General features: G+C 33.9%; 1 protein-coding gene across 2 annotated transcripts in view; it reads right to left on the minus strand.

Moving 5' to 3' along the window:
• Positions 1-21235, minus strand: part of KCNJ6 (potassium inwardly rectifying channel subfamily J member 6) — a 179743-nt gene extending 158508 nt beyond the window's left edge. The window contains exons 1-2 of one of the 2 annotated variants that reach the window (XM_074300648.1): positions 20984-21235; positions 20688-20743 (exon numbers count right to left, since the gene is read on the minus strand). The gene's annotated coding sequence lies outside the window, so the exon portion shown is untranslated. Of the gene's footprint in view, positions 1-20687; positions 20916-20983 lie in introns of those variants that run through there. The other variant, XM_074300647.1, reaches the window with a different exon arrangement.
• Positions 21236-22379: the final 1144 nt, after the last annotated feature.

Raw genomic sequence — 22379 nt, forward strand, 5'->3', positions numbered from 1 at the left:
GGAAGTAGACTCAGGAAGATAGGTTTAAAAATTATGCTTCAGACACTAGCTGTGTAACAGTAGGCAAGTGATTTAAACTCAGAGCCATGGTTTTCTCATTAATTAAATGGAGATAATAATTGTAAAGGGCTGAAACTCTTAAAAGTTGTGCTTGAATCAGACAACTGAGCACTTAAGGCTAATTAACTATTGGACAATAACTCTATTAGCATATGTTTGGAATTGCTCTTCTCACAGTTAATGCTGGCTCAATGTTTGGGGTTAAGAGAATTGTAGGTAAGGATTAGGGGGTAGAGTGAGATAGATGAGAGAACTTCACTTGGCAAAAAATGAGGGGGAGAAAAATGTGGAGATTCTGGACTCTAGAATCAAGGAGGGATCCTTGGCAAAACTCCTGGCAGTTTTGTCCATCCCCTTCACTTCTCCCCCTAAAGACTAAGGACTTTTGCTTATCCTGACTCTGGCTGATCCTGAGGCCTCCAGGGAGCTAGTCCGGAATTCACAAATAATAATAATTATATATGTGCATATATATATATATATCTATATCTATATCTATAGATATATCTATATGTATATCTATATCTATATCTATAGATATAGATATAGATATATATATATATAGCTAGATAGATAGCCTGTAGCTCACAGAATTATAGGATATTACATCAGATAGCATATGTAATAAGCCTTGCAAATTTTAACTCAGTGTATAACATGTCAGTTATTATTGTAATATGTGACAATCTAGATTAAATGAATCTCAGTATATCTATATCAACAACATATAAATTAAACTACTTAGTTCTAATTAAATATTTTTATATTCATACCAAAAGTCAGGTAAGTGAATTGATGATTAGAATGTATCTGTTAACAGTGCAAATATTGTGCTAATCTTATTCTTTTTCACAGATTTCAAGATATCAGTCAATTAGTGTTTCAAAAACACAGTCAAACTAATTAGTAATGGATAGACAGAAATTGGATGAGTTAGCATTTGGAGAAATAAGAACTACTATTCTAAAGCTAAAAATAGCTTTCACATTTCTGATCCAAAAGAAATCATAGGATCATATAATTTAGAGCTGAATGAGACTTCAAAAGCCATCTAGTTCAAATTCTTAATTTTATTTAAAAAAATATTTAAAATTTGAATTCTAAATTCTCTCTCTCATTTCCATTTAATTTCTCACTCATTGTGATTGCAAGAAATGTGCAATCACATAAAACATATTTTTATGTTAGTTATGTTGCAAAAAAATACAAGAAAAATGAAGTTTAAAAATTATGCTTCATTCTGCATTCAGATACCATCAGTTTTTTCTGTAAAGGTATATGACATTTTCCCAAAAGTCCCTCAGAATTATCTTGGATTGCTGTATTGATCAGAAAAAGTAAGTCATTCACAGTTAATCATCATACAATATTGCTGTTACTGTATATAATGTTCTGATTCTACTCACTTAATTTTTTATTAGTTATAAAACTCTTCCCAGTTTTTCTAAAAATATCCTGTTTGTATTTTCTTCTTATAGCACAAGAGTATTGCATTGTAATCATATATGTCAACTTTTTTAGTAATTCCCTAACTGATGGACATTTCTTAAATTTCCAGTTCTTTGCCACCATAAAAATGGCTGATGTAAATCTTTTTCTACATATGAAGTTTTTTTTCCCTTTTTTTTTTTTTTTTTTTATCTCTTTGGGACAAAGATCAGAAATGGTATTGTTGGGTCAAAGGGTATGCACATTTTTATAGCTCTTTGATTCCAAATTGCTGTCCAAAATAGGTGGATCAATTCACAACTCTACCATTAGTGAATTTGTGTCCCTATTTTTCTTCATTTCCTCTGACATTTGTCATTTTACTTATCTGTCTTATTAGTCAATCTCATAGAAAGGCATGAGGTAATACCTCAGTGTTGTTTTAATTTGAATTTCTCTACTCAATTGTGATCGAGTCTTTTTTTACATGGCAATAGAGAGCTTTGATTCCTTCTTCTGAAAACTGCTTGTTCATATTCTTTAATTATCAATTGAGAAATAACTTGCATTCTTTGAAAACTATTTGAAATTTATATATATATATATATATACATATATATATAATTATTATATGTAAAAACAATTTTTAAAAATTTTAAAATATTGAGTTCCAAATTATTTTCTTGAAAGCATCCTGTCCATTATTTCTTATAGCAAAATTGTATTGTATTACAATCACATACCACAACTTGTTTAGCCAGGCCCTAATTGAGGAGTATCCCATAAATTTCCAATTCTTTGCCCTCACAAAAAAGTTACTACAAATATTTTTGTACATATAGGTTCTCTCTCCCCCATCAACTTTTAAAAACTTTTTGGGTTTGCTCTATAAGTATATGGTTATGTTAAATGAAATATCTCTTCTTCCAGAGTTTTGTTGGTGATATATAAAACTGCTGATGATTTATGTGGGTTTACTTATATTCAGCTCTATCAAATTACTAGTTGTTCAAACTTTTAAAAATTGAATTTCTAGTTTTTTTAAGTATACCATCATATCATCTACATAAAGATATAATTTTATTTCTTCATTGCCCATTCTGATTCTTTCAATTTCTTTTACTTTTTCTGTTGCTATTAGAACATTATACTGGTAGGGTAGCTAGGTGGTCCCATAGATCAAACAATGGCAGATCTGAGTACCTGGGCAAGTCATTAAACTCAGGCCTCAAAAGAAAAAAAATTATTATTCTGGTAATAATCCTTGTTTCATTTCTGATCTCATTGGGAAGACTTTTAGCTGATCCCTTTTACAAATAATGCTTGCTGGTGGTTTTAGGTAGATGCTTCTTATCATTTTAAGGAAAAAGTACACTTATATTTATGGTTTCAAGTGTTTTTTTTTTAATAGGAATGAGTATTTATATTTTCTGCACTTAGTGATTTAATCATAGCTTTTTTCTTTTATTATTGATATGACCAATCACGATAATAGTTTTCCTTATATTGAACCTATTCTGCATTCCTAGTGTAAAATTTCCTTGGTCACAATGTATATTCTTTATGATTTATGATTGTGGTTTTTAAGCTAGTAATTAATTTTGCAACATTATTCCTAAGTGAAATTTATCTATGATTTATATCTCTATTTTTATTCTTTCTGGCTTATCTAAATCATGCATTAGCAACATATTTGTGTCATAAAAGAGTAGGATTCCTTCTTTGAATATTAGTCAAAATATTTTTTTTATCATTGAAATGATTTTAACCTTAAATCTTTGGCAGAAATTCACTTGTAAATCCATTTAGTTATTTCTAGTGTGTTTTATTTTCCTAAAATAGGTTTATCTTGATACTTTATTTTGCTTTCTGCTAACTTGAGCAGTTTATATTTTTGTAAGTATTCTTCATTTAATTTAAATTGTTAAATTTATTGGCATATAATTGGTCAAAATAATTTAATTATTGCTTTAATTCCATCTTCATTAGTGGTATATTCATTCTTTTCATTTTTGATACAAGCAATTTGGCTTTTTTTTCTCTTTTTAAAAATATTAATAAGTGGTTTATTTATTTTATTGTTTTTTTTTCACAAAACCAACTTCTAGTTGTATTTATTAATTAAATATTTTCTTATATTTGATTTTATTAATCTTACCTTTAACTTGTTACTAACTTTTTAACTTGTTTAATTGGAAATGTTCAATTTGCTCTTTTATGGTGTTTTTAAATTGAATATTTAATTCACTGCTCTGCTCTTTCTCTATTTTAATGTATGTAGGCATTTAGAGATATATATTTTCTTTTTTTTCTTTTTTTCTTTTTATTATATATTTTTATAATATTATCCCTTGTATTCATTTTTCCAAATTATCCCCCTCCTCCCTCCACTCCCTCCCCCCGATGAAGGCAATCCCATACATTTTACATGTGTTACAATATAACCTAGATACAATACATGTGTGTAAATACCATTTTCTTGTTGCACAATAAGCATTAGATTCCGAAGGTACATGTAACCTGAGCAGACAGATATTAGTGCTAACAATTTACATTCACTTCCCAGTGTTTCTTCTCTGGGTGTAGCTACCTCTATCCATCATTGATCAACTGGAAGGGAGTTGGATCTTCTTTATGTTGAAGATTTCCACTTCCATCAGAATACATCCTCATACAGTATTGTTGTTGAAGTGTACAGTGATCTTCTGGTTCTGCTCATTTCACTCAGCATCAGTTGATGTAAGTCTCTCCAAGCCTCTCTGTATTCCTCCTGCTGGTCATTTCTTACAGAGCTATAATATTCCATAACCTTCATATACCATAATTTACCCAACCATTCTCCAACTGATGGACATCCATTCATCTTCCAGTTTCTAGCCACTAAGAAAAGAGCTGCCACAAACATTTTGGCACATACAGGTCTCTTTCCACTCTTTAGTATTTCTTTGGGATATAAGCCCAGTAGTAGTACTGCTGGGTCAAAGGGTATGCACAGTTTGATAACTTTTTGGGCATAGTTCCAAATTGCTCTCCAGAATGGCTGGATTCTTTCACAACTCCACCAGCAATGTATTAGTGTCCCAGTTTTCCCACATCCCCCCCAACATTCATCATTATTTGTTCCTGTCATCTTAGCCAATCTGACAGGTGTGTAGTGGTATCTCAGAGTTGTCTTAATTTGCATTTCTCTGATCAGTAGTGATTTGGAACACTCTTTCATATGAGTGGATATAGTTTCAATTTCTTCATCTGAGAATTGTCTGTTCATATCCTTTGACCATTTATCAATTGGAGAATGGTTCGGTTTCTTATAAATTAGGGTCAGTTCTCTATATATTTTGGAGGTGAGACCTTTGTCAGAACCTTTGCTTTTAAAAATATTTTCCCAATTTGTTACTTCCCTTCTAATCTTATTTGCATTACTATTGTTTGTACAGAAACTTTTTAGTTTGATGTAATCAAAATCTTCTATTTTGTGATTAATAATGATCTCTAGTTCTCCTCTGGTCATAAATTCCTTCATCCTCCACAAGTCTGAGAGGTAGACTATCCTCTGTTCCTCTAATCTATTTATTATCTCACTCTTTATGCCTAAATCATGGACCCATTTTGATCTTATCTTGGTATATGGTGTTAAGTGTGGATCCATATCTAATTTCTGCCATATTAATTTCCAGTTTTCCCAACAGTTTTTTCCAAATAATGAATTTTTATCCCTAATGTTGGTATCTTTGGGTTTGTCAAAGATTAGATTGCTATAGATGTACCCTTTTTTGTCCTTTGTATCTAATCTGTTCCACTGATCTACCGGTCTATTTCTTAGCCAATACCAAATGGTTTTGGTGACTGCAGCTATATAATATAGCTTTAGATCAGGTACACTTAGACCACCTTCCTCTGACTTTTTTTTCATTAGTTCCCTTGCAATTCTCGACCTTTTATTCTTCCATATGAATTTTATTGTTATTTTTTCTAGGTCATTAAAATAGTTTCTTGGGAGTCTGATTGGTATAGCACTAAATAAATAGATTAGTTTGGGGAGTATTGTCATCTTTATTATATTTGCTTGGCCTATCCAAGAGCGCTGAATGTTTTTCCAATTATTTAAATCTGACTATTTTTGTGGCAAGTGTTTTGTAATTTTTCTCATATAAATCCTGACTATTCTTTGGTAGATGGATTCCCAAATACTTTATACTCTCAACATTTGTTTGGAATGGAATTTCTCTTTGTATCTCTTGCTGTTGCATTTTGTAGTGATATATAAAAATGCTGAGGATTTATGTGGATTTATTTTGTATCCTGCCACTTTGCTGAAATTTTGAATTATTTCTAATAGCTTTTTAGCAGAGTCTTTGGGGTTCTCTAAGTATACCATCATGTCATCTGCAAAAAGTGATAGTTTGATTTCCTCATTTCCTACTCTAATTCATTGAAAGAGATATATATTTTCTTCTGATTATTCCTTTTGTTTCATTTCATAAATTGTGGTATATTGTCTCATTGTTATTATTTACTTTAATAAAATAACCTACTGGTTCTACAATTTGTTCTTTGATTCACATATTCTTTAATATTAGGTTATTTAGTTCCAATTAAATTTTAATTTATTTCCATAGCCCTTTATTTAATGTAATTTTTATTGCATTATTACCTTAAAGAATGCATTTAATATTTTTACTTTTCTGCAATTGACTATAAAGTTTGTGTGCCCTAATATATGGTCAATTTTAGCATAGGTGCTATATGCTGGGCGAAAAATGTATATTCCTTTCTATTCTTATTCAGTTCTTTCCAGATGTCTATCATATCTTGTTTATCTAAAATTCTATTCATTTCCTTGACTTTTTTCTTTTCTGAGAAAGTTAAGTTGGACTCCCTCATTATTACAGTTTTGCTATTTCCACCTGTATTTCCCTTACTTTATCTTTTATAAATTTGCATGGGGAACACTTGGTGAATACATATTTAGTACTAATATTATTTCATTATCAACTATATCTTTTAACATAATGCGGTTTCCCTGCATATCTCTTTGAATTATATTTGTTTTAGGTTTATCTTTATCTGAAATCATAATTGCTACCTCTGCTTTTTTTTTTACATCAGCTAAAGCATCATAAATTTTACTCCATTCCTTTATTTTTGCTGTATGTGTATCTTTTGTTTTAAAATGCGTAAACCACACACTGTCACATTCTGGTTTTGAATTCATTTTCCTATCTGTTCTAATTTTATAGGTGAGTTCATTGCATTCACATTCAAAATTAGAGTTGTTAATTGAATATTTCCCTCCTGTTCATTTTTTTCTGTTTATCTCCTTTCTATTTATCCTAATTCTCTTAGTCCAATTTATTTCTGACTACTACCTCTTTAAACCTCATATTGTTCCAAGTCCCTCTCTTATCCTATTCCTTTGCCCTCTATAAGTTAAGAACATTTTATACATAACTAGATATACATGTTATTCACCTTAAACTTAATTCCAATGAGAATAAAACTCCTACTTGAAGCTGGTAGGATGATAGCAGACATAGAAAGGGACCTGAACTTGGGAGGCCTTTGGAATCAGCCACTCTCATCCAAAAGGGCTAATAGCCACATAAGTCCAGGAAGGTGCTTAGAGGCTGCCACCCTATTATAGATTTTAACAGACCCATTCTACAATTCTATGCCTGGGTAGCCCTACCTGGCTTTGAGCCCTCTCTAGGTCTTATGTCCTGAACCCTTGCTAATGAGGCATTTGAACTTATTCCAATCTAGCTCTGAATCCTGTGATTTATAATTTGCTGAAAGAGGATTAGACAGGGGCTATCTAGAAAGAAATAGATTCAGTGCCCTATATGAGGCTATATTCTTTTTTTTTCCCTTTTCCACCTTCCCTCCTACCCTTACCACGCCAAAATAGCCCAATTAGAGCTAAAATTTTAGTTATGAATTCCAATTCTTTCAGGGACTAGGAAACCCTAGTGGGGGAGAGAGATCTCATGATCTTTCCAATTATTTAAATCTGACTTTATTTTTGTGGCAAGTGTTTTGTAGTTTTGCTCATATAATTCCTGACTTTCCTTTGGCAGATATATTCCCAAATATTTTATACTATCAACCGTTATTTTGAATGGAATTTCTCTTTGTATCTCTTGCTGTTGGATTGTGTTGGTAATGTATAAAAATGCTGAGGATTTATGTGGATTTACTTTGTATCCTGCAATTTTGCTAAAATTCTGAATTATTTCTAATAGCTTTTTAGCAGAGTTTTTCAGGGACTAGGAAACCCTAGTGGGGGAGAGAGAGTGAGAACTCAAGAATCTCATGAGAGTTGGTTTCCAGAGGGCTTTCTAACTGACAATTGGTGCTCTCAGTTTCCTTTCAATTCTGGGAGCTAGCTATGTTCACTACTATTTGGGAAACCAGAATGGACCTTAGAGATCATGTCATCCAAATCCTTCATTTTAAGATGAGGAGAAAGGTCAAGAAAGCAAAGTAAGGATCTTTCCAGCTATACCATTGTGTTCTAAGGTTCTTTCTGGCTCAGTTTCTTTGAGAGTTTCTCAATGATGAAACCCAGATCCTAGACTTGTAGAAGCTGGGATAAGAAGAAGGATTATTAGACCTTCTCAACAAATTACCTCCTTGCTTTTCTTGCTCTGCTCTCATCCTTAAGATTTGCTTCTCTGGATCATTTCCCCAGTCCACCAGGTAAACACAAGCTATCTTTATCCCATACACCAAGAGACATTATTTCCTTTTTTAATAAAAAGTTTCTCAAGCTTGCATATACAAAAAAAAAAAACCTAAAAAAAAAAGAGAGAATAAGACTCCCACACTACCTATCCTCCTCCCAATTTTCCTCTTCACTGTATTAGTTCTTTCATTCATGTCTCTTTTGTATAAGATAATTTCCTCCATTTTACTACTCCATACCCAATTTTACTTTTTAGAATCATACCACCACCATAAACTAAACCCCAAACCCTCTATCTCTTTATACTTTTTTGAACTACCCTAGTAATGACAAGATTTTTTAAACAGCATTTTATTTTCAAAATATATGCAAAGAGGACTTCCGGCCAAGATGGCGGCATGGAGGCAGACAGCTGCTTGAGCTCCGCGTTTTCTCTCAGGACTTATTTCATGACAAGCCTCAGAGTTAATGCTTGACCCAGAAAGAAATCCACAAATAATCACCAAGAGAAGACATCCTCGAAATTTGCCATAAAAGGTCTGTGTTTGCTCGGGAGTGGGTCAATCAGACTGGGCGCAGACTGAGGGCAGGCAAGCCAGAGCGAGACAGACAGCTCACACAGCTCAGACTGGAGGGGGAGGGGTACGATCTCTGCCGTTTCTCCAAAAAGGCTTTTACCCCACTGTGGATACTCTGTCTTGGCAGCAAGCCAGGAGAAGCAGAGAGGGTGTAAACACCGGAGGTAAAGAATAAAACCCGGGAAAGCTAGCATCTCTCGGAACCCCGCTACCACGAACCCCCACCTGGACTGACTCAGTGCGTTCTCAGAGCCTCAGAGCACAGAATCAGCACAGCCATCACTGTCCTGTTAGTGCCTCGCTGCTGCCCTCCCCCCCAGTCTGTAGAGGAAGCCCATTAATACCATCCAGCCCCAGCCCCCCCAAAACAGACCAATTGTTTCTCTTGTCAATTTGTTTTCTTCGATTCCCGCTCTGACAAAATGAACAAAAAATTCAAAAGGGCTCTAACCATTGACAGCTTCTGCATGGAGAGAGAGCAGACTTCAAACACTGAGGAGACTAAAAGCAGACTGTCCCCAGAGGAATCCCCTAAGGGGGATATGAGCTGCTTCTCAATACAAAAGAATCTCATGGAGGAAATCAAAAAGGCTCTCACAAGAGAGCTAGAAGAGAAATGGGAAGCTTGGCAAAAGAGCCTGGAGAAGTCATCCCAAGCATTCCAAGACAGAGTGGATAAAGAAATCAAATCTCTGAGAAACAAGATTAGTGAGCTGGAAAAGGTAAACAGCTCTCTAAAAAATAAAATGGATAAAATAGAAAAAAATTCCATAGAAGATAAAAACTCAATTGAACAATTACTAAAAGATATAAAAAAAGTAAGTGAAGAAAATACATCATTGAAAATTAGACTCGAACAAGTAGAAATTAATGACTCAAGGAGAAACCAAGAGGTAATCAAGCAAAACCAGTGAATTGAAATAATTAAAAAGAAAGTCAAGTACCTTATTAGAAAGACAACAGACCTGGAAAACAGATCCAGGTGAGACAATTTGAGAATACTCAGACTCCCTGAAAAATGTGAGGAAAAAAAGAGCTTGGACACTATTTTTGAGGAAATCATCAAAGAGAACTGCCCAGATGTTTTGGAAATAGAGGGTAAAATAGACATTGAAAAAATTCATCAATCACCTACTGAAAGGGACCCTAAAATCAAAACGCCAAGAAATATAGTGGCCAAGTTCAAGGACCATCAGACAAAGGGTAAAATACTGGAAGCTGCTAGAAAAAAGCAATTCAGATATGGAGGAGCCACAATAAGGATAACCCAGGATCTAGCAGCATCCACATTAAAAGAACGAAGGGCCTGGAACATGATATTCCGAAAGGCTAAGGTACTTGGTATGCAGCCAAGAATAACTTACCCAGCAAAAATGAGCATCGTTTTCCAGGGAAGAAGATGGACATTTAATGAAATAAATGAATTCCATCTATTCTTGATGAAAAAACCAGACCTACATAAAATGTTTGATCTTCAAATATAGAACTCAAGAGATTTCTAAAAAGGTAAAAAGAAATCTTGAGAACTATACTTCTGTTATAAAAATATGTAAAGAACACATGTATAATTTGTCCTGGAAACTAGAGGTGGAAAGGAAATTATATCATAAAAAAGTGTAAAGTGATGGTACTACATCTCATGAAGAGGCAAAGGTAACCTATTATATCTGAGAGAAAGAAAGGAGGGAGATGAATATAGTGTGTATCAATAGACATATTCGATTTATGGTGAAACTTCTTCCACTTCATTGAAAAATGAGAGGGAAGGAGTAAGCTAAGGGGAAGGGAATACAGAAATTGTGAAGAGAAGGGGTAAAACAAGGGAAGTAACTTTAAGGTGAGGGAGGAATACCAAAAAGGGAGGGCTGTGAAAAGCAAGTGGTGTTAACAAGTTTAATACTGGGTAGGGGCGTAAGAGGGAAGGAAAGGGGAAAAGCATAAGCAGGGGTTAGTTAATAGGATGGCAAGCAATATTGAATTAGTCATTCTAACTATAAATGTGAATGGGGTAAACTCTCTCATAAAGAGGAAGCAGTTAGCAGATTGGATCATAAGTCAGAATCCTACTATATGTTGTTTACAGGAAACACACCTGAAACAGGGTGATACATTCAAACTAAAAGTAAAAGGGTGGAGCAGAATCTACTATGCTTCAGGCAAAGCCAAAAAAGCAGGGGTAGCCATCCTCATCTCAGATCAAGCAAAAACAAAAATTGATCTAATTAAAAGAGATAAGGAAGGGCATTATATCCTGCTAAAGGGTAGCATCAATAATGAAACAGTATCAATATTAAACATATACGAACCAAGTGGTGCAGCATCTAAATTCTTAAAAGAGAAATTAAGAGAGCTGCAAGAAGAAATAGACAGCCAAACTATAATAGTGGGAGATCTCAACCTTGCACTCTCAGAAATAGATAAATCAAACCACAAAATAAATAAGAAAGAAGTCAAAGAGGTAGATAGAATACTAGAAAAGTTTGATATGATAGATCTTTGGTGAAAGCTAAATGGAGACAAAAAGGAGTATACTTTCTTCTCAGCAGTTCATGGAACCTATACAAAAATTGACCATATACTAGGACATAAAAAACTCAAAATCAAATGCAGTAAGGCAGAAATAGTAAATGCATCCTTTTCAGACCACAATGCAATTAAAATTACATTTAATAAAAAGCCAGGTGAAAACAGACCAAAAAATAATTGGAAACTAAATAATCTTAATACTAAAGAATGATTGGGTAAAACAGCAAATCATAGACATAATTAATAACTTCACCCAAGAAAATGACAATAATGAGACATCATACCAAAATGTGTGGGATACAGCCAAAGCAGTAATAAGGGGAAGCTTTATATCTCTATAAGCCTACTTGCATAAAATAGAGAAAGAGAGGGCCAATGAATTGGGCTTACAACTAAAATTGCTAGAAAAGGAACAAATTAAAAACCCCCAGACAAACACAAAACTTGAAATTCTAAAATTAAAAGGTGAGATTAATAAAATTGAAAGTAAAAAAAACTATTGGGGAGGGAATAGAGGGAGGGGGGGTAAGTTGGAAAAATGAATACAAGGGATAATATTATAAAATATATATATATATATATATAATAAAAAAATGTATAAAAAAAAACAAAACTATTGAATTAATTAATAAAACTAAGAGTTGGTTCTATGAAAAAACCAACAAAATAGACAAACCCTTAGTAAACTGATTAAAAAAAGGAAAGATAAAAAGCAAATTGTTAGTCTTGAAAATGAAAAGGGAGAACTCACCACTAATGAAGAGGAAATTAGAACAATAGTTAGGAGCAACTTTGCTCAACTTTATGCCAATAAATTCGATAACTTAAATGAAATGGAAGAATACCTTCAAAAATATAGCTTGCCCAGATTAACAGAGGAAGAAGTTAGTAGTTTAAATAGTCCCATTTCAGAAAAAGAAATAGAACAAGCTATTAACCAACTCCCTAAGAAAAAATCCCCAGGACCAGATGGATTCACATGCGAATTCTACCAAACATTTAAAGAACAACTAATTCCAATGCTATATAAACTATTTGAAAAAATAGGGATTGAAGGAGTCCCTCCAAATTCTTTTTATGACACAGACATGGTACTGATACCTAAACCAAGTAGGCTGAAAACTGAGAAAAAAAACTATAGACCAATTTCCTTAATGAATATTGATGCTAAAATCTTAAATAAGATATTAGCAAAAAGACTTCAGAAAATCATCCCCAGGATAATACACTATGATCAAGTAGGATTTATACCAGGAATGCAGGGCTGGTTTAATATTAGGAAAACTATTAGTATAATTGACCATATTAATAATCAAATTAATAAAAAACATATGATCATCTCAATAGATGCAGAAAAAGCATTTGATAAAATCCAACATCCATTCTTACTAAAAACGCTTGAGAGTATAGGAATAAATGGACTATTCCTTAAAATAATAAGGAGCATATATTTAAAACCGTCAGTAAACATCATATGTAATGGCGATAAACTAGAACCTTTCCCTGTAAGATCAGGAGTGAAACAAGGTTGCCCACTATCACCATTGCTATTCAATATAGTACTAGAAACGCTAGCCTCAGCAATAAGAGCCGAGAAAGAGATTCAAGGAATTAGAGTAGGAAATGAGGAAATCAAACTATCACTCTTTGCAGATGACATGATAGTATACTTAGAGAACCCCAAAGACTCTGCTAAAAAGCTATTAGAAATAATTCAGAATTTTAGCAAAGTTGCAGAATACAAAATAAATCCACATAAATCCTCAGCATTTTTATACATTACCAACACAATTCAACAGCAAGAGATACAAAGAGAAATTCCATTCAAAATAACTGTTGATAGTATAAAATATTTGGGAATATATCTATCAAAGGAAAGTCAGGAATTATATGAGCAAAATTATGAAACACTTGCCACAAAAATAAAGTCAGATTTAAATAATTGGAAAGACATTAACTCGGCTCTTGGATGGGCCGAGCGAATATAATAAAGATGACAATACTCCCCAAACTAATCTGTTTATTTAGTGCTATATCAATCAGACTCCCAAGAAACTATTTTAATTACCTAGAAAAAATAACAACAGAATTCACATGAAACAACAAAAGGTCGATAATTTCAAGGGAAGTAATGAAAAAAAAATTAAATGAAGGTGGTCTAGCTGTACCTGATCTAGAACTATATTATAAAGCAACAGTCACCAAAACCCTTTGGTATTGGCTAAGAAATAGACTAGTTGATCAGTGGAATAGGTTAGGTTCACAGGGCAAGATAGTGAATAAAAATAGCAATCTAGTGTTTGACAAACCCAAACATCCCAACTTTTGGGATAAGAATTCATTATTTGACAAAAACTGCTGGGAAAACTGGAAATTAGTATGGCAGAAACTAGGCATGGACCCACATTTAACACCACATACTAAGATAAGATCAAAATGGGTCCAAGATTTAGGCATAAAGAACGATATCATAAATTGGAGGAACATGGGATAGTCTACCCTCAGACTTGTGGAGGAAGAAGGAGTTTATGTCCAAGGGAGAACTAGAGACCATTATTGATCACAAAATAGAACATTTTGATTTCACCAAATTAAAAAGTTTTTGCACAAACAAAACTAATGCAAACAAGATTAGAAGGGAAGTAACAAATTGGGAAAACATTTTTACAGTTAAAGGTTCTGATAAAGGCCTCATCTCCAAAATATACAGAGAATTAACTTTAATTTATAAGAAATCAAGCCATTCTCCAATTGATAAATGGTCAAAGGATATGAACAGACAATTTTCAGATGATGAAATTGAAACTATTCCCACTCATATGAAAGAGTGTTCCAAATCACTAGTGATCAGAGAAATGCAAATTAAGACAACTCTGAGATATCATTACACACCTGTCAGATTGGCTAAGATGACAGGAACAAATAATAATGAATGTTGGAGGGGATGTGGGAAAAGTGGGACACTAATACATTGTTGGTGGAGTTGTGAAAGAATCCAACCATTCTGGAGAGCAATCTGGAATTATGCCCAAAAAGTTATCAAACTGTGCATATTCTTTGACCCAGCAGTGCTAGTACTGGGCTTATATCCCAAAGAAATACTAAAGAAGGGAAAGGGACCTGTATGTGCCAAATTTTTTGTAGTGGCTAGAAACTGGAAAATGAATGGATGTCCATCAATTGGAGAATGGTTGGGTAAATTATGGTATATGAATGTTATGGAATATTATTGTTCTGTAAGAAATGATCAACTGGAATAATACAGAGAGGCTTGGAGAGACTTACATCAACTGATGCTAAGTGAAATGAGCAGAACCAGAAGATCATTATACACTTCAACAATGACACTGTATGAGGATGTATTCTGTTGGAAGTGCATATCTTCAACATAGAGAAGAGCTAATCCAATTCCAATTGATCAATGATGGACAGAATCAGCTACATCCAAAAAAGGAACACTGGGAAATGAGTATAAACTGTGAGCACTGTTTTGTTTTGTTTTTCTTCCCAGATTACTTTTAGCTTCCAAATACAATTCTTCCTTTGCAACAACAACAACAAAATAAAATATTTAATATGTATGGGAATGCCTGCCATCTAGGGGAGGGGGTGGAGGGAAGGAGGGAAAAAACTTGGAACAGAAGGGAGTACAACGGATAATGTTGTAAAAAAAATTACCTATGAATATGTACTGTCAAAAAATGTTATAATTATAAAAATTAATAAAAAAAGAAAAACAAAAATATATATATGCAAAGATAGTTTCCAACATTGCAAAAAATTTTTTTCTCCCTCCCTTCCCCTTCTCCCTCTCTTTCCTAGAGAGCAAGTAATCCAATATATGTTAAACATATACAGTTCTTCTATACATATTTCCTCATTTATCATACTGCACAAAAAGAATTGGATCAAAAAGAAGAAAAAATAAGAACCAAGCAAGTAACAACAAAATTTGAAAAAACTATGTTGTGATCCACATTCAGTTCCAATAGTCCTCTTTCTGGATGCAGACAGCTCTCTCCATCACAAATTTATTGGAATTGGCCTGAATCATCTCATTGTTAAAAAGAGCCACATCCATCAAAATTGATTATCGCATAATTTTGTGGTTGTCATGTACAATGCTCTCTTGGTTCTACTTATTTCATTGAGCATAAATTCATGTAAGTCTCTCCAGGAGTTTATGAAATAATCCTGCTGATCATTTCTTATAGAACAATAATATTTTTAACATTTATATGCCATAAATTATTCAGCCATTCCCCAACTGATGGGTATCTACTCTGTTTCCAGTTCCTTACCACTACAAAAAGAGCAGCTACAAACATTTTTGTACATGTGGATCCTTTCCCTTTTGTATGATCTCTTTAGGATATAGGCCTAGTAGAGACACTGCTGGATCAAAGAGTATGCAGAGTTTGCATGTATACTTAATATTTATATTACTTCATTGAATATGATACCTTTTAGCAAAATGCAATTTCTCTGCTTATCTCTATTAATTAGGCTTAGTTTTGCTTTTGCTTTGTTTGATATCATGATTGTTAGTCCTGCTATTTCTCCCCATCTCAAATAAAGCATAATAGATTTTGCTCCAGATCTTTATTTTTTACTTTGTGTGTATCTCTACTTCAAGTGTTTCTTGTAAACAGCATATTTTTGAAATGTCCTTTCTTATTCATTCTGCTATCTCTTCCATTTTATGAGTGAGTTCATCCCATTTAAATTCACAGTTATTGTATAGACATGTATACATATATTGTATTTAACATATACTTTAACATATTTAACATGTATTGTTCTACCTGCCATCCGGGGAGGGGGTGGGGGAAAGGAGGGGAAAAATTGGAACAAAATGTTTTGCAATTGTCAATGCTGAAAAATTACCCATGCATATATTTTGTAAATAAAAAGCTATAATAAAAAATAAATTCATAGTTATGATTACTAATTAATCTCTTGCTTTTACAAAGAAAACTGAGACCTAAGATTATAAAATGATTTGCCCAAAGGTCAACTAGATAACAAAAATCAAATTGTATTTGAAATGAGTGCTTTTTATTCCAAAGTCAATATCCATTTAGTTTTCAGAGTTAATGTTTCAAGATAGTACAGATATTTTATATATATATATGTATATCTATAAATACATATAGATACACACAGAGACACACACACATATATGTACACACACAATGGTTTCTGTGACTTCAGCATACATTTGTAGAAGTAATTGCTATTATGATCTCATACACTTTAAAATTCAATTTTCAATTTTCTACCCAAATGAAAACATTTTATTTTTTCATGTTCCCAAACCTTATTTATTATAATTTTTACAATCCAAACTCAACAAAACATTTATTGACTTTCAAACTTATATACACAATATCTACATTGAACTAGATCTTAGATAATTCTTAATTCGGTCTAAGATGGTATTAAAGTTTTGCCCAACTAAGGAAATGGAAATTGAATGGATGTCCATCAGTTAAGGAATGGCTAATAAGTTACTGTATATAAAAGTAATGGAATATTATTGTTCTATAAGAAATGATGAGCAGGCTGATTTCAGAAAAGCCTGGAAAGACCTACTTGAACTGATGATGAATGAAACCAGGAGAACATTAATACTCAGTAATTAATAAACAAGATTATCTGATGATTAACTGTGACTGATTTGGCTCTTCTCAACAATGCAGTGATCAAAGGCAATTGCAATAGAGTTGGGATAGAAAATGCCACTCAAATCTAGAAAGAGAACTATGGAGACTGAATGTGGATTGAAGCATAGTATTTTAACATTTTTGTTTATTTGTTTGCTTGTTTTTTAATTTCTCATGCTTTCCCCCTTTTGGTCTGATTTATCTTGCATGACATAACAAATATGGAAATATGGTTAAAAGGATTGCACATATTTAACCTATATCATATTGCTTCCTGTCTTGAGGAGGGGAGAGATGAAAGTAGGAGGAAGAAAATTTTGAAATGCAAAGTTTTACAAAAATGAATGTTGAAAAGTATCTTTACATGTATTTGGAAAAAAACAAAATACCATTAAGAAAAAAAAAAGTTTTTTTTTTTTTTTTTTACCAACTCTATTATTGTTGGTATCTTTCATCAGCAGTTCTGTGCAGCTGTAGATTTATATATGAAAAATTCTGTCAAAAGCTTTATTATTAAAATTCTCTGTATCTACATCATTCCAAAGATCAGCCAATTTAGAAAGGATAAGAAGAAATAATAGGACTTATTTCACTGATTTCCTGTATGTTTTGATATTATTATGTGAGCACTACTTCTCTCTCTTTCAGAATACTAGGTAAACCAAAAACTGGATGTGGTGCATTTGTTCCATTGCTTACAACACTCAATCAAGCATTTCCTTTTATTACATTCACCTATACTTTGACTCACATGTCCTTTGTATAACTAAACTAATCATATCCTTTCCATCACTCACTAAAAATGAAATGCATGAAATCATGCAAAACTTTGACAGTCTGTGATCCTGTCTGAGTCTGGAATAAGCTATTTAATTGTACTTCTTTCAATACTAGCAATCATAACAAAAGACCTGGGCAGACTTTTTGGAAGCTTACTGCTTTAAACTGGACTTGATGATTCCTATATTCCCCATGTACAATAAATTGATAGGCAATCACAACATTCGCAGGCAGTTGAAAAACAAGGTCACAGAAACAAAATAAAAAATCATTTACATGGAGATAATGCACATGAAACTAAAGGTTTTTTCAATAAGTGAATACTCTTAGGAAGTTTTTATATCTTCCTCAATGTTTCTAAGCAATTTCAGAACTTTAATGTATGAAAATAGCTTTGTAAGCAATGCTGTTTGAAATGCAATTAAAATCTAAACTATACCTCCTAACACTTGAATGTTCCTCTGGAGGAGTTTTATTTGGAACTGAGCTTCCATCTATCTGCATTATATTTCCTTAATTTCTTCCAATCCCAAGGGAAAACAGGACAGGAGAAGGAAGGAGAAAGAGAAACATTCAAATATAACATAAATGTTAACAATCAACTATTCATTTGCTCTTCTAATTCACAGAGCACTGAAAAATTTAAGGAAACTTACTTAGATTAATCTGGTTGATAGCTTGAGATTGTTATTAACTAGTCCCTTCCTAATATATTTTCTCCTTCTGGGTGTTGGCATATTTGTGGTTGGTTTAATATCATTTCAGGATCAACTGGCATGTATATTATTTTCCTTTTCTATCTCATTACATAGCCCCCCAAATGACGATTTATCTGTCCACCTCTGAATCAGATGCTGCAACAGTATCTTTCTATCATCTGTACATAAAAAGTTCAAGACAGGAGTTAAAGATTATAGAATGAACTGAAGATGTATGCAAGCTGATGGGATTTGTTTTAAATTCCCCAGCAGTCAGGTCAGGCTTCTGATCTTTGTATTTTTTCCTCGTAATTGAACTAATTTCTCTCTCTCTCTCTCTCTCTCTCTCTCTCTCTCTCTCTCTCTCTCTCTCTCTCTCTCTCTCTCTCTCTCTCTCTCTCTCTCTCTCTCTCTTTTTCTTTTTTTTCTGTTTCATTTCTCTAGATTTTTAAGTTATTCTGATGCATAACTGAGCATAAAAGTAACCATTTGCAAGCTCTCTAGCTACTATGACAATCAGATTCCCTCACTGTATTCAAACTGACATTTTTTTCTTTTTCATTGAGAGATCAGCAAAGACTTTAGGAATCAGATCCTTCCATCAACTTAGCTTGTGGACATCAGAGAAACTGTCTGTGCTCTGGCCATGGTGCTGAAACAAGAAACACTACAGGGGTGAGGGGAGTGAGTGGATGAGGGACTCCCCCCACCTTCCCCAAATCAATCAAACCTTACAGGCAATGTTTAAAGCTGTGCAGGAGCTAGCCAAACTCAAAGCTTCACCTCGTGTATTATTGTTAGGTGTCAGGAAGACATAAGAAGAGAAGGGAGCACTGTGCTGTTTCTCCTTTCTTTTCTTTTCTTTTCTTTTCTTTCTTTTTTCCTGCCTAATGCTAGGAAAGTTTTGTTCTGTGTTTTCCATGTAATTGGAGCTGTTTCCCCACTCTCTCCCCCACCTCCCCCACCAGTCGTCATGGTGATACAGAGCTCAAGACAAAATGGGCAAAGCTTAGTTAACACAGCCCTGAGAACACTGAGTCTGCCTTTCTAAATAGCTCATTTGCTCCCTACTGAGCAGTACAATCTTCCACTTCCTTTTCAGTCAGAAAAAGAAAAATAGAAAAGGAAATGATCTATATATTTATATGATGCTTTATTACATCATATAATATCATGCTTTCTGGGAATCTATCCTACTTTTATGGATAGCAATAGTCAATCTATTAAAGTAACAGAAATCAACCTCTAAGACAATAGAAAGGGTTTTGATTATTTAAGAATGTTGAATTTATGACCAGTCCCTTTTCATTTCTACACAAATGAAGATACCTTCCCCATGAATTTGAACTCCAGACAGCTTTGTATTGACATAGTCTTCCATGGATTTTAAGTGGTCTTTTTCAATCTTGCTGCTATAGAATAATTAAATTACATAATTTTAGTAAAGGGTAAATCCAAGAGGACGCTTAGCATCTGCAAGAAGGCAGAAATCACTCACTTCCTCATCCTTTCTGCCCTCCCTACTTTTTTTTAGTAATGGCACAAACAACTAATTTTATCTGAAGGATTTTTTAGATATATGGCTGATTCTTGTAGCTTCCATGGGAATCATAGCTGTTTAATCTTAACAGTTTAGCAACAGCACACAACATATTGTCTTTTTCACCATGATACCAGTTAATAATTCCTTCTCATATTCATTCTCATTCTCTCTCTCTCTCTCTCTCTCTCTCTCTCTCTCTCTCTCTCTCTCTCTCTCTCTCTCTCTCTCTCACACACACACACACACACACACACACACACACACACACACACACACACACACACACACACACCTCACACTCTTTTTCCTCCACCTCCTTCTGAAGAAGAGGCAGTGTTTTAAAAATCACTTTTCTGGTTATGAAATAAAAACACAACATGCAATCCCTCATTTTTATCTATGGATTTAGCCTTTTCCAAACTGTACTGAAATATCTTTAAATCATTTCTTATCAGATTTCTTTGAATTCATCCCATACAGCCCCTTTCTTTGACCTCCCTCTCTTGTGGAGTTTTCAGTTGCTTTACGAAAACCGCAGGAAACAAGATTTCCCTTATGTTATATAACTGGCTTCCCCATTGCCTTTATGTTTTGGTCACCATATTTCTCACCAGAGAAGAAAATGCATACAGTGCATAGCCCAGAGAATGGTAGCTACCAAACTGAATGTTTTGTACAGATTTGCGCAAGCTTATCTTTGAACAACTACCTATTTTGGCTTACCTATTGTGGAAAGAAGGATTCATTCAATCATGATCTTCCTTGTTAGCAGAGAATAGCTTGGATGGTTGGTGATTAATCACGAAAGAATAGGTTGCAAAAAAAAAAAAAAAGGGGGGGGGGGGAGAATCGGATGGCAAATTTTTACATCATCTCTCAGAGGTCGGCAGCAGGCTCTATCCGCTTCGCTGTTCACCCAGCTCAGACTCCAGGTTTCCGTTTCCCTCTGATCCTCCCCCAATCCTCCGTTCTCCTCCCTCCGCACCCTCCCCCCTCCCCTTCACCGCATCTCTCCCAACCTTTTCAGCCAGGTGTTGCCGTTTTCAAACCAATCCACTTTGCTAACGGCAGAGCAAATGCTAACAGAAGAATAGATTGGGGCTGTCGAGCTGAAAGAATGGCACAGGGGCGTGTGTTTGGGGTTAAGTGAGGTCACGAAAGGATGTGTGTATGTGTGTGCGTGCGTGCATATAAAAGTGTAATCTAAATCTCAGACACAGAAAAAAAAAAGTGAGAGTAATATTCAGGAGGTGTCATAAAATCCGCAAATTCTACGAATGCTACTCTGCATCCTGAGGTAGTAGAGTGATAGATCGAATTAATACTTTAATACTGCCCCAGAGATAACACTTGTCACAGCGCCACGTGCTGGGGAAAAGTTGGTACAACAATTTAGGGAGGAGGGAAAGGGTGAAGATTGCCACCCATTTCACTACTCTTCCTCTCCCTTAGTTCCTCTCCCCCCTTAACCCCTCCCCCGCCATTTTTAAAAGCCATTTTTAAACTTTAGTGTTCCCATCTCAATCTCCCTTCCCCTTACAAAAGGGGGTTGTACATAGGAACGGGGTGAGGAATGAATATAAGATATGAATACTTTCGCTCTTTATTGAAGAGTAAAACTTGGGTATCATTGCACTGTCCAAACCTCCTTTCTCCCCAGGCTTTGAATTGAGAAGTATGCCCTGGCAATTGGACTGATAGGTAGAGACAAATTCATTGAACCTTGAAATTAATAACTCTGAATATCTAAAATGGTAGTTGCTTGTCCTTTTCAATCTTTAGACTTCATGTGATTTTTTGTCACCATTCTTATCTCCACCTTGGATTATGAGTTAGAGGTTAAGTCATGAAGGTGAATGAATGAACACAGCTAATATTTATATCTTGATTTTCAATGACTAACAAAGGTATTGCTGTGCCAAAATATTAAGTTCTGTTTCTGTGCCTTTACAGCATCCCATCTCATAGAAACACTATTATAACTATATGTGGGTGGAGATTGAAAGGAATTGAGATATTTTATTTGTTAAACATTAGCTTTAAATATTTACAAAGTAATGGTCATTCTTTTCAGTCACTCTTTAGTACTGTAGGTTCTGATTCTAATGGATCCTTGAAAATTTCCTTTAGGGAAGCTCTAGACAGTCAACTGAAAAAGTAATCAAAATAATTAACAACTTTAGTAAAGTTTCAGGTTACAAAATAAACCCACATAAGTCATCAGCATCATGTTACCAACAGAAATCAATAGAAAGAAATCAGAACAAAATTTCAATTAAAATAATTATGGACAGTGTAAAATACTTGGAAATCTACCTGGTAAGAGCTACACAGGAACTTTATGAATACAATTATAAAACACTCTTCATACTGTGAGGAGTATGAAAAGTTAGGTTTCCACAGATATTGCCAAAA

Source organism: Sminthopsis crassicaudata, chromosome 3 (genome assembly GCF_048593235.1).
Source record: "Sminthopsis crassicaudata isolate SCR6 chromosome 3, ASM4859323v1, whole genome shotgun sequence".
NCBI classification, from domain to species: Eukaryota; Metazoa; Chordata; class Mammalia; order Dasyuromorphia; family Dasyuridae; genus Sminthopsis; species Sminthopsis crassicaudata.